The sequence below is a fragment of the Rattus norvegicus genome, chromosome 2, assembly GCF_021556685.1.
Source record: "Rattus norvegicus strain SHRSP/BbbUtx chromosome 2, alternate assembly SHRSP_T2T, whole genome shotgun sequence".
Classification (NCBI taxonomy): domain Eukaryota; kingdom Metazoa; phylum Chordata; class Mammalia; order Rodentia; family Muridae; genus Rattus; species Rattus norvegicus.
Window position 1 is genome coordinate 30,907,990 of NC_141535.1, and position 16,391 is coordinate 30,924,380.

The 16,391-nt window shown below is 44.5% G+C and overlaps 1 long non-coding RNA gene across 2 annotated transcripts; it reads left to right on the forward strand.

Annotated features, from left to right (window-relative positions):
• Nucleotides 1-349: 349 nt before the first annotated feature.
• LOC147996012 (uncharacterized) lies at nucleotides 350-10,922 on the forward strand. Of its 2 annotated transcripts, none has more exons than XR_015677651.1 (3): nucleotides 350-480; nucleotides 9,332-9,446; nucleotides 10,291-10,922. It is a non-coding gene; the product is annotated as an uncharacterized LOC147996012 (long non-coding RNA). The 2 variants fall into 2 exon arrangements; XR_015677658.1 differs by having other exon boundaries at nucleotides 377-480; nucleotides 10,299-10,922.
• The last annotated feature ends 5,469 nt before the right edge of the window (nucleotides 10,923-16,391 follow it).

Sequence of the window (16,391 nt, forward strand, 5' to 3'; positions counted from 1 at the left end):
TGGCGTGGGGTGACTGTTACAAAGTATAATGTGGCAAGGAGGTTTTGGTGGGCGGAGCCAAGATGGCAACAGATCTGGTGTAAACCGGGGATGTTGGGGGAGAAGGGAGGAGTGTGGAGGAGCTGGGGAAGAGGTAGAACAGAGAGAGCCATGAGGATAGAGAGAGGGGGGTTGTGGGGGTTCCTAGAACAGAAGAGGGAGATAGACCAGGGGAACAGAGAGAGAGTGCTGGGGTGGCAGGTGGGTCCTTTTTATCTGCAGTCCACCTGGCAGCGTGGTGGCGTTGTGTGGTGGCCGGTGATGACTAAGCAATTGTTAGGTCCCTGAGAGCAGGCCAACAGAATTGCCTAACACTAACAGCAACACTCACTCCTTTGCAGTCTCACATCACTGCAAGAAGAACCTGGACTGGCCGAGCCCACTGGTCAAAGAACTATGAAATACATAAAGAAAACCAGAGGTCTAGTCTATAGTTTCAAGGTAAGCCTTGTTGAGCCAACCCCACATAGACATAGACTAGCTGACTCATAGGCACATGCAGTGTGTTTTGTAACGTGGTATAATTCGATGGGAGGGAGAACTTCAGCGGACTCATTCCAAGGCATCCCCCTGAACAATCCCTCCATGCTACAGGCCTAGGATAAAGGAAGCTTATCTGGGAAGGTAAAAGGGGGGTTGGCGGGGGAGACAGAGAGTCAGGGACAGAAAAGGGGAGGGGGGAGTGAAAGAGAGAGCTGGGGTAGCCAAGCAGTCCCTCTTACAGGCCAGGTTGGCTCGCACCCGGTGGCGGGCCTGGGGGTGGGGAGGGGGTGACGTAAGCTGTTGCTAGGTCCTGGTTGCTATGTTCCTGGGAGGAACCTAGTGGAACTGCCTGTAAGCCAATAACAGGGCTATAGACAAAGTGGGTTTTGTTTCAGGCATTGGGTTTTGGAGTACTTTGTTATGCAGTATTGTTGTCGAAAAAAGCTAACTGCCCTGCATATATATGAACAGCACACAAAAGCAAGATGATTACTAGTCTGTTCTTTTTAAAATGTGCGGATGCTCTCCCTATACACCAATCTTTGTGAAAGCACTTGGTCAGAGCACTTTGAAAATTTGTGGGGCTTTCCCCCACTTACTGGGGAATTGTTTTTCTTTTTTTTTTCTTTTTTAAAGATTTATTTATTAAATATAAGTACACTGTAGCTGTCTTCAGACACACCAGAAGAGGGCATCAGATCCCATTACAGATGGTTGTGAGCCACCATGTGGTTGCTGGGAATTGAACTCAGGACCTCTGGAAGAGCAGTCAGTGCTCTTAACCACTGAGCCATCTCTCCAAACTGAATTTTTTTTTCAAATAAGAATGTTGATGTATTTTTTTAGGTTTATTTATTTACTTATTTGCTTATTATATGTAAGTACACTGTAGCTGTCTTCAGACACACCAGAAGAGGGCATCAGATCTCATTACAGATGGTTATAAGCCACCACGTGGTTGCTGGGATTTGAACTCAGGACCTTTGGTAGAGCAGTCAGTGCTCCTAAAACTGAGCCATCTCTCCAGCCCTTGATGTATCTTATAACACATTTTTTACATATTTAGTGATGATAAAATGGTTTGTAGTATTGATGTAGGGAATCAAACTCAGGGCTTTTGCAATGCTCCCTATTCCCAGCTTCATTCCTAAAACCATTTCAGATTATTTTTAACTGATACGTGATAACATACATATATAATCTACATATATAACATGTACTGTTTATATATATAATGTAACATTGTAACTAAGTTAAGCAGATCTATTTCCATTATTTACCATTTGTAGCGTAAGTTTCAAATCTCTTGCCTTACCTTTTAGAGACACATTATTATCATTACTATCATGTGTCACCACTCCACTACTGAGGAACACCCCCACAAGTGTCCATTAACATTTCCACTCCTCAGCGCCACCTCTGGTCCCCACAGCTTCCGGCGACTATAATTCTACTCCTGACCTCTGAGATGAAGCTTTTAGATACTACGGAAGAGGAAGATTATATAACACTCATCTTCCTGTGCCTGGCTTATTTCACTTAGCACAAGCTCTCCCGTTCTATTCATATTGTTGTAAGCGTCAGGCTTTAGTTATTTCGTGACTGAATAGTTCTCTGTATATGTACATCAGTTAAGGGCACTTGTGAATAGGGTTACAGTGGGTAAGGAAGTACCAACAATTCTTAACATTTCCGACATCACTTCCTTTGGGTACGTACTCAGCAGTGGCTAGATTGTGTGGGAATTCTATTTTTAATTTTTTTTTGAGTGCTATCTATCCTCTTTTGTATATGGCTGTACTAGCACAAGTTTTTAAGAATTTACATGTAGACTTGGAGAAATACCTGAATAGAATGTCTTTGGGAACAATACAAAGAATGTAGATCAGAAAAGAAGTCTCATTCAGCCCTTTGTCTTAGTTAGGGTTTGACTGCTGTGAACAGACACCATGACCAAGACAACTCTTATGTAGGACAACATTTAATTGGGGCTGGCTTACAGGTTCAGAGGTTCAGTCCATTATCAGCATGGGCATATTGGTGCTTAGAACATTCCAGAATTTCATTATCAGTGGACATTTGAGTTGGATTCAAGTGGTGTTTGGGGTTGTTTAACACACACAATTCTTCATGCCTCTTTGATTATAAATGAACGTGCTCCAGGATCAGTACTTTAAAGAGAAGTTAATAATTGCTAACAAATGCAGTAAAAGTGCTCTTCAGAAAGCCAAGATGCTTTCCACCAACAGCACATCAGCGGACCCACCCCAGCGATGCTGGCCTTGGGCTCGGACTGTTTGTACTTGTTTTGCCATTTGTCCCAGAACATTGGTTACCAACCTTTAAAGCATCCTTTCCTATCTTATCCTATTACTGAGGAAAGCACTCGCCTCTTCACAGAAGCAGCCTTGCTCATGCCTTTCTTATGACTCTTACCATTATTCCAGGAAATCCTTCACTTCAGCCAGCCCAGCCCAGTGTCCCTGCCTGTCCCCGAGGCTTGGTCCATGCCTTCCCTAGACTCCTTCCAACCTTCTGACTTCTCAGAACTGCAGTCCTCAGCATCTTTCCCGGCTGATTGTGGATCTCCCCTTCATGTCATTTACCAGCATTCTTTGAACTTCTGTAAGCGTCCTTTGCTGTGCCCTGTTTTAGAATTGCCAGCCTCGAAATAATAATAGTGTTCAAAACTCTATTTATTAATTCTTGGCTCTGTATGAACCGTTGTACTAAGCGCTTTTTTATATATATAGATATCATGTCACCTATTACCTCTATACTATCAACCTTTGGATTTAAAAAAATAAATCTAGAGATTGGAGAACTAAAACCATCTACCCAAGGCCACCCATGAATGGCAGGCGGAGACTCCAAGCCACATCTCTCTGCTGCAGATCCCATGCCGCCCACCACTCCACCCTGTGCCCACCTCTCTTCTGAGTGCTGTGGTCTGAGCACCTATTCCACCTTAAAATACATTTGTCAACATTGATTTTTCTATTCAACAGAATTGAGATGTGTGGCTCATGGAAGGGGACATATCGTACCTTCACTAGTAGAATTATCGTCCTTAATAAAAGATATTTGAAGGAACTTATTAGCACCTTAGACCACAAAGGAAGATGCTGTCTATGAGAATCCTGCCCTCACAAGACACCAACTTTGTTGATCTCTTCATCTTGGATTTCTCAGACCCTAGAACTATAAGAATAAATGTCTGTGGTTCATAGGCAACCCAGCACTTGGCATTTTATAATAGTATCCTCTGAATACCCAGCCCATGAGACTAGAAGTTCCTGAAACAGGATTTTGCCCTTTTTGGCATCTTCCTTACAACATAACACAATTCGGTAGGTGATCAATTACCATGGTAATTATTGACTGGTGCCCTTTCCATGATCACATTCTGGGTGTGAATATTAATCATGGATAGCGCCATTGCTATGATCAGGAAAGATCCACTTAACATATTATGAAATAAAAGCAGTGTCCACCCCACCCCCACCCCCAGCCTTAATACATTCATCTTATGCAAGTGCAATTTGGGATAAACAGGAAGTACAGAACACATAGTCCTTGGCTTAAGAAACATTCACCCCGGGGTTGGGGATTTAGCTCAGTGGTAGAGCGCTTTCCTCGTAAGTGCAAAGCCCTGGGTTCGGTTCTCAGCTCCGGGGGAAAAAAAAAAAAAAAAAAAAAAGAAACATTCACCCCATACCTGAAGGATAAAAGATAATTGAAATACTAAATGGCCATCAATCAAAGTGTCCTTCAAACACCTACTTAGAAAACAAAGACATGAATCAGGCTGAGGTGGATGACCTACAGTTGATAGGGAAAGAAAGTTTCCAGAAAGGTGAGGCCTCAGGAAGTGGCCTTGGAGGAAGGGGTGAAATAAGGACAGGCAATGAAGGCCCTGCCAACCAGCTTGAGTTAGGTCTTGGGGCAGATTCCCAGCTCCTACAGTTTTCCCATGCTCAGGGTTCCCAGCATTCCTTCTGTATCAAATGGGGCTAATCATACAGCACATCTCTCAGACTTCCTAACATAATGTGGGCTAATTAGGCACTTCCTGCAAGCTCTTTGAACTCCATTACAGAAGGGAAGTGGCTGAGCGAAGAAGTTATTATTAGTGGGGATATGGGGCTATAGCCCTGCCTTAAACACTGAAGCAGGACTCTCAGAACTAAGTTCAGCTCTGTGAAACAGTCGCCTATAGATCTATGTTCAGAGAGCTTTCTCTCTTCCTGGGTTGCAGCGACGCTGGACAAGGAAGGAAAAAATTCTGCCTTGAACATACAAATAGTCACAGGTTGATTGGTAATCAGGTCCTACTGCTATCAGAATAAGTGAAAGTTTTCATTACAGAAATCAAAACAAGTATGTTATGTGATATGGGTGCCTAGGAACCAGTGAGTCTATTACAAGCCTGAAATATAGCCAGTTTGGCCTTGAGCTAAAATGACCAAATCTCATACTAAGGCCTATTAGAACATGTTTGCACAAAACTGTTAAGCAATGCAGGTTGTTTGTGTCCAAAAACACAGTCCACACAGTAAGCACATTGTTCCCGGCAGAATACCGAGACTTGTCTCCCAGGGCTGGACCACTTTCCCAAGAAAACAAATCTTTAAAAGTAACAAATTGCCAGCAACCCGAATGAAGGGTTTCTGTGCTATCTGCCTCTTGTGGGACAGGGCGGGATTATGCTTCATACTGCCAAGAACACAGGACTGAGGTCAATCTGTCAATGTCACGGAAAGGCAGAGTTTAGACTAACCCAGGGAAGGACTCTGTAACACAGATGGGGAACAAGAAGTGACACAGGATTCATATGCATGCTCCAAGACCTCTAGAGTTATTCAAACACCAGCCCAAAGACTAGAGGAGTTACAGAAGCCCAGTCAGCAGGGCAGTGGGTGGAGGGGTAGCCACGTCCTGCAATCAGGACACCTTATAACCCAACATGGGGGCTGATGAACAGAGAGTGAACCTGGACCCTGGAATGGTTCCCAAGTACAAACATTCGGCACAGGGTGGGTGACGATGCCAGGCCTGTGCTCGCTGGCTTTAACATCTCTGGAATAAGGATTAGCAGAGTTAGGCTTGAACATCCTTTATTTACTTTAAAAATATCTTTTGGAAAATCAAGCATGTCTCGATTTGACAGGAAGTATAACGTGCCCTGCTCCAAATTGCTTTCTCTTTTTTCCATCAGAATTCCATTAATCCTGGTTTTATGATTGGCTAAAGTACTCTAGCTATGTAACTAGCAAAGGTTTGGGGTTTTTTTTTTGTTTAGATTTATAATTCAATTATAACCTTTCTTCTCCCTGCCTCCCCTTCCCCCCAGATCCTCCCATTTTTCCTTCTGCACATTCTCCTCTCCTTCACATTCATGGCCTTTCTGTGTTTTTTCTTTTTTTACAAATTGTTATTGCATGCATATATGTATATGAGCATGCATATACATTGCTAACTATAACCTAGTCACTCTGTATGATACATACATGTATGAAAACATACACGTGCGTATGTTTTCAGGGCTGAATGTTCGGCACTGGGTGACCAACTGGAGTGCTCATCCTTAGGGAAGGCCACCCCTCTCCTCAGTTTTTTTACAGTCCAGTGAAGATTTAAAGAAAAAAATCAATAACATGAGTGAAACATTAACAGCTGAAATGCGCTTGCATGGTTCTATTTTAATTCCATCATCTCAGAGTGGCTCTGTGTCTCAGCACTCAACCGTTTTGGCAGACATTTATTTATGTTCATCCTATGCATATAGAATTTCTGCCTGCATGCACTTTTTATGCAGCACGTGTGTGCCTGATGCCTATGGAGGACAGAAAAGGGTGTCGGATCTCCTGGAACCAGAGTTTCAGACAGCTGTGAGCTGCCACATGGGTGCTGGGAAGCAAACATGGGTTCTTAACAGCAGTAGTTGTGTTCTAAAAGACTAAGCCTCTGCATCCCCAATCTTATGTTTGTATTCTTAACATTTGAAATTTCTTTTTCTCCCCTTTTCTCCATAAATGACTCGTGCACTCTATTCCCAGAACCCTACATTTGAGAAGATGAGCCCTCAGGGTAGCCTAGTGACAGGCAGAGGGGACCCTGTCATCTAATATTTTGATCACGAGCTCTGTAACCCAATTATACTCATCAAACCTGCTTCCTCACCTGTAAAATCTAAAGCATCCTACCATCTCTAGATCACTGTGAGGATGAAGGACAGTCATGTCAATGCTTGCCCTACTGTGTGGCCTACTGTGTGGCCTAGCACAGAGGAAACCCTTAGTACAAGAAGGTCACACCAGGGAGTGGCTTGCAGTTCTGTGTTGCATGTTTTTTTTTAAATACAGAAATTTTTACAGACTTCATGTTGGTGATGGGGGTTGATGAAGGTCACTTGACAATATGTGGGCCTTCAGGACACCATGCCTGGACTTAGGAGCCAAGGCCCACCCCAAACTTGGTCATTGTGACTGAATGAAAGAAACAGGTGCAATCGGTGAAACACACCAGAGCTGAGCTAGTGTTGGTGTTTCCTGTCAATGCTGTCTGTCGGGCATGCTCAGCTGCTCTCTCTCTCCACCAATAGATGCTGGTGTCTATGGGAAGCCAGTGGCAAATATGATTCCATAAAATCCAGGAAGGCTGTGAGCAGGGAGCTTCTAAAAGTCATGTAGCAACTTGGATGAGTTCAGATTTATCTCACAATTCTAATAAATTGATTGGCCTCAGAATCACAGAATGGTAAAAAGATCCAATGATCTTCAGATGCTGGGAATTATTCAGAGAAAATTCACCAGTGCCGGGTGTGGTGGCACACACCTTTAATCCCAGCACTCAGGTAGAGGCAAGTGGATTTCTTTGAGTTCGGGGTCAGCCTGGTCTACAAAATCCAGTTCACGGCAGCCAGGGTTCTGTTACACAGAGAAACTCTTTCTTGAAAAACAAAACAAAAGAAAAAACGATCAACAGAAATACAGGACTCTTGGCTATGTCTCTTCTCAAGTAACAAGGTTCTGGGATCAGTCTTCAGAGCCACAGGGCAGATGCTTATATCTTTAGGGGTGAAAGAATACCCATCACCATCGTCCAAAGCAAGGACCATACCACTCAAACAAAGAAGGAACAGAAATTTGTTCTGCTAAAGTTCAAGTGAAACAGAATCCTTTCCACATATGAACCACGTGCATTTAAAGTGTAAGAACAGGGCTGGAGAGATGGTTTAGTGGTTAAGAGCACTGACTGCTCGTCCAAAGGTCCTGAGTTCAATTCCCAGCAACCACATGGTGGCTCACAACCATGCGTAGTGGGATCTGATGCCCGTTTCTGGTGTGTCTGAAGACAGCTACAGTGTACTTATATACATAAAATAAATAAATCTTTAAGAATAATTATAAAGTGTAGAACAATCTGGGTGCTTGGTGTTTGATACACTTTTCTCAGTGCCACAGCTGGATGGTGGATGGTCTGGCACTAATGCTTGTTGCTTTTGGAGGGTGGGAGGTTGAGGTGGGTGATTGTGCTTTTTTGGGGATGGGGGTGGGGATGACAGTGTTACAATCAAATGAAGTGAAGAGGTACAAATCAGACTCTGATAAGATCAGGAAGCTCTTGTTACAGAGGATGTCCACAGGCTTCAAACTTCTTAAAACATGTCTGCTGGGGCCAGAGAGATGGCTCAATGGTTAAGAACACTGACTGCTTTTTCCAGAGATCCAGAGTTTAATTTCCAGCAACCTCCTGGTGGCTCACAACCATCTGTGATGGGATCTGATGCCCTCTTCTGGTGTGTCTGAAGACAGCTCCAGTATTCTCACATGCAATCAATCAATCAGTCAATCAATCAATCAATCAATCAGAAAAAAAAACAAAATGAAATCATGTCTCCTAATCTGACCCATTCTTTGTTCACGGAATGGAAGACAGAGGAAGTGGGCATCCGAGGGAGACAAAGTTCAAATCTTTCTCCCTCATTTTATTCCAAAGGTCAAGGCCTTTCACCGCCCTGTACTTTAGTTTGCTACTCTACAAAATGGGAGACAGTGTCTTCTGCAAGCCACTGGGGAACCAATAAGAGAGTCAGTGTGTTGAGTTCTGCCCAATGCCTGCCTGGTGAGCAATCAATGAGCGATTTCTTTATCGACCTTGGGGGAAAATGACAGTTCATTATGTAGGAAGATGCATATTGGTGGGAAAGGGGCTTTGGGATGGAAGGGTTCCTTTCATAGCCATCAGTGTCTTCATCCAGAACAATGGCAGCTGAAATCCTTCCCAGTCCAGTTCTTGAGAAGATGCTATATTAATATGAGCCAAGATTTTGATGAGCACGTATTGGAGCTGTCATTTTTGAATACAGTTGTAGATCTCAGGACATAGCAGACAAAGTTCTCACCAGGCAAGATGAGAGGAAAATGTGCTCTGAGCAAGGAATCAGGATTAAACTCCGTCTGTCACAGAGAGATGAGGGTGGGAACAGGGAGCATCTACGAGTGCCTAAACTTCTTAAGGCTGTGTGAGAAGGCAGCCGGTGACACTCTGGCCTTGAAGAGGCCAGAGCTGGTATTCTCCAGCATAGGGTTAAACCTATGATCCAACTCTGTGTGCCCTGAGACCCAGTTCCCTCTTCAACCCTGCATATCACGGGGATTCACAATGAATCCTTCTTGCTTCCTGCTGTGGTGTTTTATGGACTAACAGCATTGGCTTCCAGGATTCTTACCTACTTATAGGTTGGCAAGTTGGGCTCCCATTGTTCGGGCTCATATAAAAAGATAATGGTTATTTCACCTTGCAGACCTGTGTGTACATGCCACGGACTGACTTCATTTGGTATCCGTCATCACAGGAAGAGTAAGAGGATGTGTGAATTTTTCTAGGTCAAGAGGTATGGAAACACTTATATGTAACAGGTAAGACACCAATGACCAAAGAAAGTATTTAATCTAAGCCCTTCTTGGTCAATCAGTGGATTTCTTCGGATTACCTTCAGGAGTGTAGGTGACACATTACCTATAGGAGAATGGGTAACTTAATGGTAGCTGCCTCTGTTACCACCAAAGTCTCACTTGACCACGGGAGGCCCCATCCCATCCAACCACTTTCTGTATGCTCTAGACCCTTCCATAAGACTGTATGCAGCTGGAGAAGACTGTATGTGTGTAGCTGAGAGGCTGGAAGGGCCAAGAAGGAGAAATCTCAAGTGAGAGTCCTCCTTCCCTTTCTGTGGGGAACTGTAATAGGTTTGGTCTTGTGAGCATTTGCTCTGGGTCAAGCGGGACGTGTAATGTCTGGAGAACAGAGTTGTACTCCAGGGGCCTGCTTTTCTAGACTCACGTTTAGCTGACATGGCCTACAGGATGAATACTCATGTAGTTTTTATGGGGAAGCAGAAATCCTCTGGGAGATCAACGACCGACTGACCTTCATTATAGTCAGAAGTAAGCAAGAGCTTTCTAAGATTCAGACTGTGCCTCTTTGGACGAATGGCGGGGGACTGTTTATTTCCCTTAGACATTGCCTTTGGTGATGAGCATTGCTATCTGATTGGACCTAGGGGATTCTTACTTCCTGTTTCAGAGGTTGAGAATCCCAACTCTTGTTTTCCCAGCCTCCCCCAAAGATAGGGTAGCCACGAATCTGATGATGAGCTGTGGGATGTAAGAGAAAGCCTGGTGGTTTGTGAGGCTTTCTGCTAGGTCAGTTATAGGCATGAGCAGGTACCGTGTCTCTCAATTCTCTTCTTATCTCTCTGAGGCTGACAGGAAGATCACATACAAGGAACTGCAGCAGCGACCTTGTGACCATGAGATGGGAAGCATGCTGGAAAAATCACAAACGAATTGCAAACATTTCAGACTTTACTAAGGCGCTCTCTCTCTCTCTCTCTCTCTCTCTCTCTCTCTCTCTCTCTCTCTCTCTCTCCTCTCTCTCTCTGTCTCTGTCTCTATCTCTTTCTCCCTTCCTCCCTCACTCTCTCCTCTCTCTCCCTGTCTCTGTCTCTCTGTATCTCTGTCTCTGTCTCTCTCTTTCCTTTCCTCCCTCTCTTCTCTTCTCTTCTCTTCTCTTCTCTCTCTCTCTGTCTCTCTCTGTCTCTCTCTCTGTCTCTCTCTCTCTCTCTCTCTGTCTCTCTCTCTCTCCCACTCTCTCCCTCTCCAGGGTTTCTCTGTGTAGCCTTGGCTAGCCTGGAGCAAGCTCTGTATTCCAAGTTGGCCTTGAACTCACAGAAATCTGCCTTCTTCTGCCTCCTGAGTGCTGAGATTAAAGGTGTGTGCCGCCACCTCTAGGCCAAAACTGTCTCTTAGGACTCTTCTTAAATTTGATGTATGGAGAGAAAGATAAATTCTGAGTTGTTGAAGCCACCGCAAAATGAATTCTGAATTCCTCTTACATGTGTCTGATGTGCCTTTTCTTTTCTTTCTTTCTTTCTTTCTTTTTTTTTTCTGGCTGAGGGGGATGTAGAAAGTTGGTTGGACAGGATGGGAGTCATGGGGATAAAGAGGAAAGAACTGAGACTTGGAAGCCTTCCTTGTTGGCTGTTGGAGAAGCAGGTCAGGACAACCAGAACTGATCTGCTCTGGGGGCTGCTGTGTGATACTCTGTCCTGGGAAGGGTGCCCTTTCCACATCTGGCCCAGCCCTCCAGACTGTAGAGAATAGTCCTGGGACTTCCATGTCCCTCCTGTAAGTCCTACATTCTTCTCTCTCTCTCTGTCTTTAAGGTAAGTATTACATGGCTTGGGGAGTATCATTGCTTTACATTTCAGCAGAAGAGAAACACAGCAATTAAGTAGTCATAGAGGGATCCATAAAAATCCGAGTCACTAAGCCAAGGTAACTTCTTCTTGAGCTGTTTTGGCTCAATCTCTACAAAATCCATTGCCAAAACATTCACCCTATAGCAACTTTCTCCTTATTAAAAAGCTGTCTGCTGAGTGTGGAGTTGAGAAAAACCAAGGCTAGACCACTGGGACAGTGGATGGTCCATGGTGAAGGGGGACATTGCCTACTGGAAAGATTAGCTAGAAACCTAAAACATGGTCCCTGGTTACTTGTTATGGATTGGATAGCACATTTCATGTAATCTAACGAGTGCTTGCACAGCTTTAGGGACTTGACCTGACTGGGGCAGGGAGAGAACGAAGGAAGGACAGACACAGAAGAAACAACAGACACATATGCCGAAGAGCTGGCGTGTTCTCTGGTGGAGAAACCTCAGCATCCTGGAAGCTTGGCCTGTTTATTCTATACTGTTGACCAAGGAGGTGAGGTTGTTGCACCCAGATGAATAAGCAGGTGGGGCCATTACGTACAGATATGGAGGCTGGCATTTTCATACAGCTTAACCAGGAGGCAGGCTTAGCTCATTTCAGTAGGATTGGTCTTTGTAGGAGAGTAGTCTTCAAGCCATAAACATATAGGGGACAGGGCTACAGTGGAAACTCTTCTACACAGGTGGTCAACACTCTCACTTGGTCCCTGGAGAATGCTTTGCCACTCTCATAGGCCTGAGGCATTGGGTTCCTTGACCTGGCCTATATATTAACTGTACACTTTCAGTTAGTACTTTGTTCCTCGGGGTTTTCTCTGCTTTCCACAGGGCCCATTCAAACTGGGCACTCAGGGTGCATGGAGAAATGAGGTAGGGGTAGTACCCTACCTTTTCATGAAAGCAAAGTGCCAACTTTGTGCATTGCTCTCATTGGAAATCCAGTGGTCATTATTTGCAAGTCTCACTCTTCTTGATAAGCTCTTGACTCAAGACTCTAAACTCTAGAACCTAGAGTCAGGTACAGGGCTCACACTCAGGCTCCTGCCTGGGCTCCCTCAGCCTTATCTCGGAGTATGGGTATATGAGAGAACCTCATGTAGTGCAGGCTGGTCTCAAATTGACTATACAGTCAATGATGACCTTGAACTCCTGATCCTCCTGCCTCTACCCACCAAAGGCTGGAATTGGAGATATGTATAACCACACCCAGCTTTCTCTTTTCTTCTGAACCTTGCAAAATCTGTCAGTGGAGTGTCTTGGATCTGGAAATGTTGTCTGGGACATTGAGGGAATAAAGAAAGGGAAGACGTGCAGATACATGTTTGGAAAAGCTCGAGACCAGTGCAGTGTGTGTACTCTTGATAGAAGGGCTCCTACTACTGCCACACCCCTGTACCTTAGCATTCTTGTTTTGGACAGTAGAGTGGGGAGGGGTGGCTACTCTTGGAAGGAGGTTTCTGTAAGCGAGTCTCAGACTCTGAACACCTGGGAGGAGGAGGAAGTTGTATTTCTAGTCTTTGTACTCACTGTTCACTCCCCTACACATGAACCTCTGAGAAAAGCTTGACCCTCTAGGATACCCTTGGCCATATGAGGATGGCTTTGCCCATTTCCCTTGGGACTGAGGCCTTTGCATCCTCAACATTGCCTTGGCCATAAATAATGCACGTTCACTGGGGACTCGCTCCACTCAGGGCTTCCTCCGGTCCCAACAGCTGACCACCCTGTTTTAAGTTTTTGTCTGTCTGTCTGTCTGTCTATCTTCACATCACAGTCATTTTCCCAGTGAGATAAAAGCAGTTGCTTTATTTCTGGATAGGCTTAAAGGTCTCTTCTGAATCCGCCTTTGGACTTTCTACATCATATTTTATATTTAGAATACACAGGCGTCTAAGCATTTTCACCTCAAAGAGGATGTCACTGTTGGCGTGCCACTCACTGGGTCACTGAGAGAGCCTGGGTGCCAAGCACTATTCAACACCCCATCAGTCTGAGAGGCAGGGTGTTGATACAGTTGAAGGGACGGGAGCAACCGAATGATCTAAGGCCATTGATATCAACCTGCTGCAGAACCTGGGTCTGCAAACACCGTGGAGGCCTCTTGCAGGAGAGACTGACAGACATAGGAAAGGACATCCCCAACTCCACCCCATTGCCTCCCCTGGTGTCATTGTGAACCTCCACTTGAGAAGTGGGTGTTTATTCTAAGGTCATTTCTCAGTTACCTCTAAAACCTTAAATACCCTTAAGTTCTATAACCAGAGTGCCCAGCACCAAGAGCATGTAGACATGTTGGGGGCCAGCCGAAGCCTGGTCCCCCACCCCCATACCTGAGCCTTTCTCAGAATGCCAGCCAAGGATGAGATTCAAATCTGAAAATTTTCCCTCAACAGTATTTATAGCAGCATCCTGGCCACTTTTTAGGTACTTCATCTTGCTAGAACAGTAAAGGGCTAGAACAGTAAAGGCACAGTGGAGGGATAGCAGCAGCAGGAGCTGCTGGGAAGCAAACAGAGTGAACCTCAAGAGCAGAACCATTGACTACTCAACACCAGAGCTCCAGGCTCTGCCTCCCGTGCTCTATGAGATGCTCAACACAGATAACGGTTTGTGACACTTTCCTCAAGCTCCTCTCTATATTCCAGAGTTACTGTAGTGACGCTGAGAACTTAGCTTAGTAAAAGAGTGCTTTTCCAGTGGGGTTCTGTGAGGCTCTCTGGGCACCCCTTTCCCTTCCCTATAGACATGGAAACAGCATTCTGAATTTACTTTTGGGACTCCAGGTCTGAGCTTTCTTTTTATCTGCCAGTCCATAATAGTCTCCTGGGGGCTGGAGAGATGGCTTGAAGGTTAAGAGCATTTCCTGCTCTTGCAGAAGACACAATTCAGTTCCCAGCACCCACGTAGGGGATAACAACTACCCTTAACTCCAGTTCCAGGAGACCTGATGCCTTCTTCTGGCCTATGCAGGCACCACATCAACGTGATGCATAGTCATACATGCAGGCAAAACACACATATATGTGAAATAAAAACAAATATTTGGGCACGGAAAAGAATATGATCAAAATATACTATATGAAAAACATTTCATTAAATACTGAAAAATAAATAAAATTTTAATTAATTAGATAAAATAATGGCTTCCAACACTTAATTTTTCTCTCTACCTACAGCTCACCTCTTACTCTCTTCTTCCTTCCCATGCTTCTTCAAACAAAAAGCAAAACGTGTTGCAACATGCACCCAGAGCTGTCAAAATGATCTCACTACGTCGTTCAAACAAGGAACATTTTCTCTAAGAACAAAGAGAAACTGATGCTGAGGGCAGTTGAGGGACTGCAGTGACTGGCGCCTTGTAGGACTGGGTCTTGATGTAGCTATTTGCCCAATCAAGCAATTGCAGATACAACTGAGATAGTGAGAGTCAGTATGGCCACAGCTGCCTGCCACACCCACACATCCCCGTCTCTCTCCTCACTCAGATCCTTTCTGCTACCTTAGTCTTTGGTTATACTTCAAGACAGCATTGGAAGCATTAAGACACCAGTGGAGGGCTGGAGAGATGGCTCAGCAGTTAAGAGCCCTGACTGCTCTTCCAGAGGTCCTGAGTTCAATTCCCAGCAACCACATGGTGGCTCACAACCATCTGTAATGGGATCCGATGCCCTCTTCTGGTGTATCTGAGGACAGCGATGATCTACTTACATAAAATAAATAAAATCTTAAAAATAAAAAAGACAACAGAGGAAACTATGCTGGCCTTGACTCCTTGGAGCAACTATTGAGCCTCAGAGTTCTAACATTGAAAGAGAAGGTGCCAACACCCTGCCCCCACAGTCACAGTGTTTTCTGAGGCTCAGATTAGACAATACTGATAAGCACATTGCACAAAAGACTGGATACACACTCTGTACTTGCCTAATTTGCTATTTACTTTGTCCCTGTGACAAAATAGCTGAGGAAAATGGAACTTACAGCAGAAAGGGATTGAATGTACAGTATGTCATGGTGGGGCAAGCATGGCATCAGGGTGGGGCAGTTGGTCACCTTGAGGCTGCAGTCAGGAACCAAGAGAGAGGAGCACTGGTGTGAAGCCCTTTCTTCTTCTTCTTCTTCTTCTTCTTCTTCTTCTTCTTCTTCTTCTTCTTCTTCTTCTTCTTCTTCTTCTTTTTCTTCTTCTTCTTCTTCTTCTTTTTCTTCTTCTTCTTCTTCTTCTTCTTTTTCTTCTTCTTCTTCTTTTTCTTCTTCTTCTTCTTCTTCTTCTTCTTCTTCTTCTTCTTCTTCTTCTTCTTCTTCTTCTTCTTCTTCTTCTTCTTCTTCCCCTCCTTCTCCTCCTCCTCCTCCTTCTTCTTCCTCTTCTTCTTCGATTTATTTATTTTATATATGTGAGTACACTGTAGTTGTCTTCAGACACACCAGAAGAGGGCATCAAATCCCAATACAGATGGTTGTGAGCCACCATGTGGTTGCTGGGAATTGAACTCAGGACCACTGAAGGAGCAGTCAGTGCTCTTAACCACTGAGCCATCTCTCCAGCCCCTCTTCTTTTTATTCAGCCTGGGACCTCAGCCTGTAGGATGTTGCTGTCAACATTCCAGGTTGTTCTTCTCACTTCAGACACCTCTGGAAACAGTCCCACAGACTCACCCAGAAGTGTGTCTCCTAAGTGGTTCTAAATCCGAGCAAGTGAGCAGTCAAGGTTAACATCACTCCCACTGTGTATATCCTCCTCAGTTCTTTCCTTCCCTCTGACTGCAGAGCACTCCCTTTGTTGACCCACAGTTCTCACTCGTTTTGTGTCACTTGACTGCAGTGTTACAAAATACAAACTATTAAACGACCTGAATAAAATGGAGGAAATGCATAGGCTCTGCAAGATAGTTCTAGAATCTGGTTGATTTCTTTCCCATTAACAAACTGGATAAACAGAACTTCTGCATCTCTGGCCCCTCCTCGGTCAAAGCAATAACAGTATCTACCAGGTGAAGTATTGTGATGACCAAACAAGATAATCATGCCATTGTACTGGACGGGCTTCTCAGCATGCAGTCAACACTTAACACATTTCAGTTGCCAACACTGCT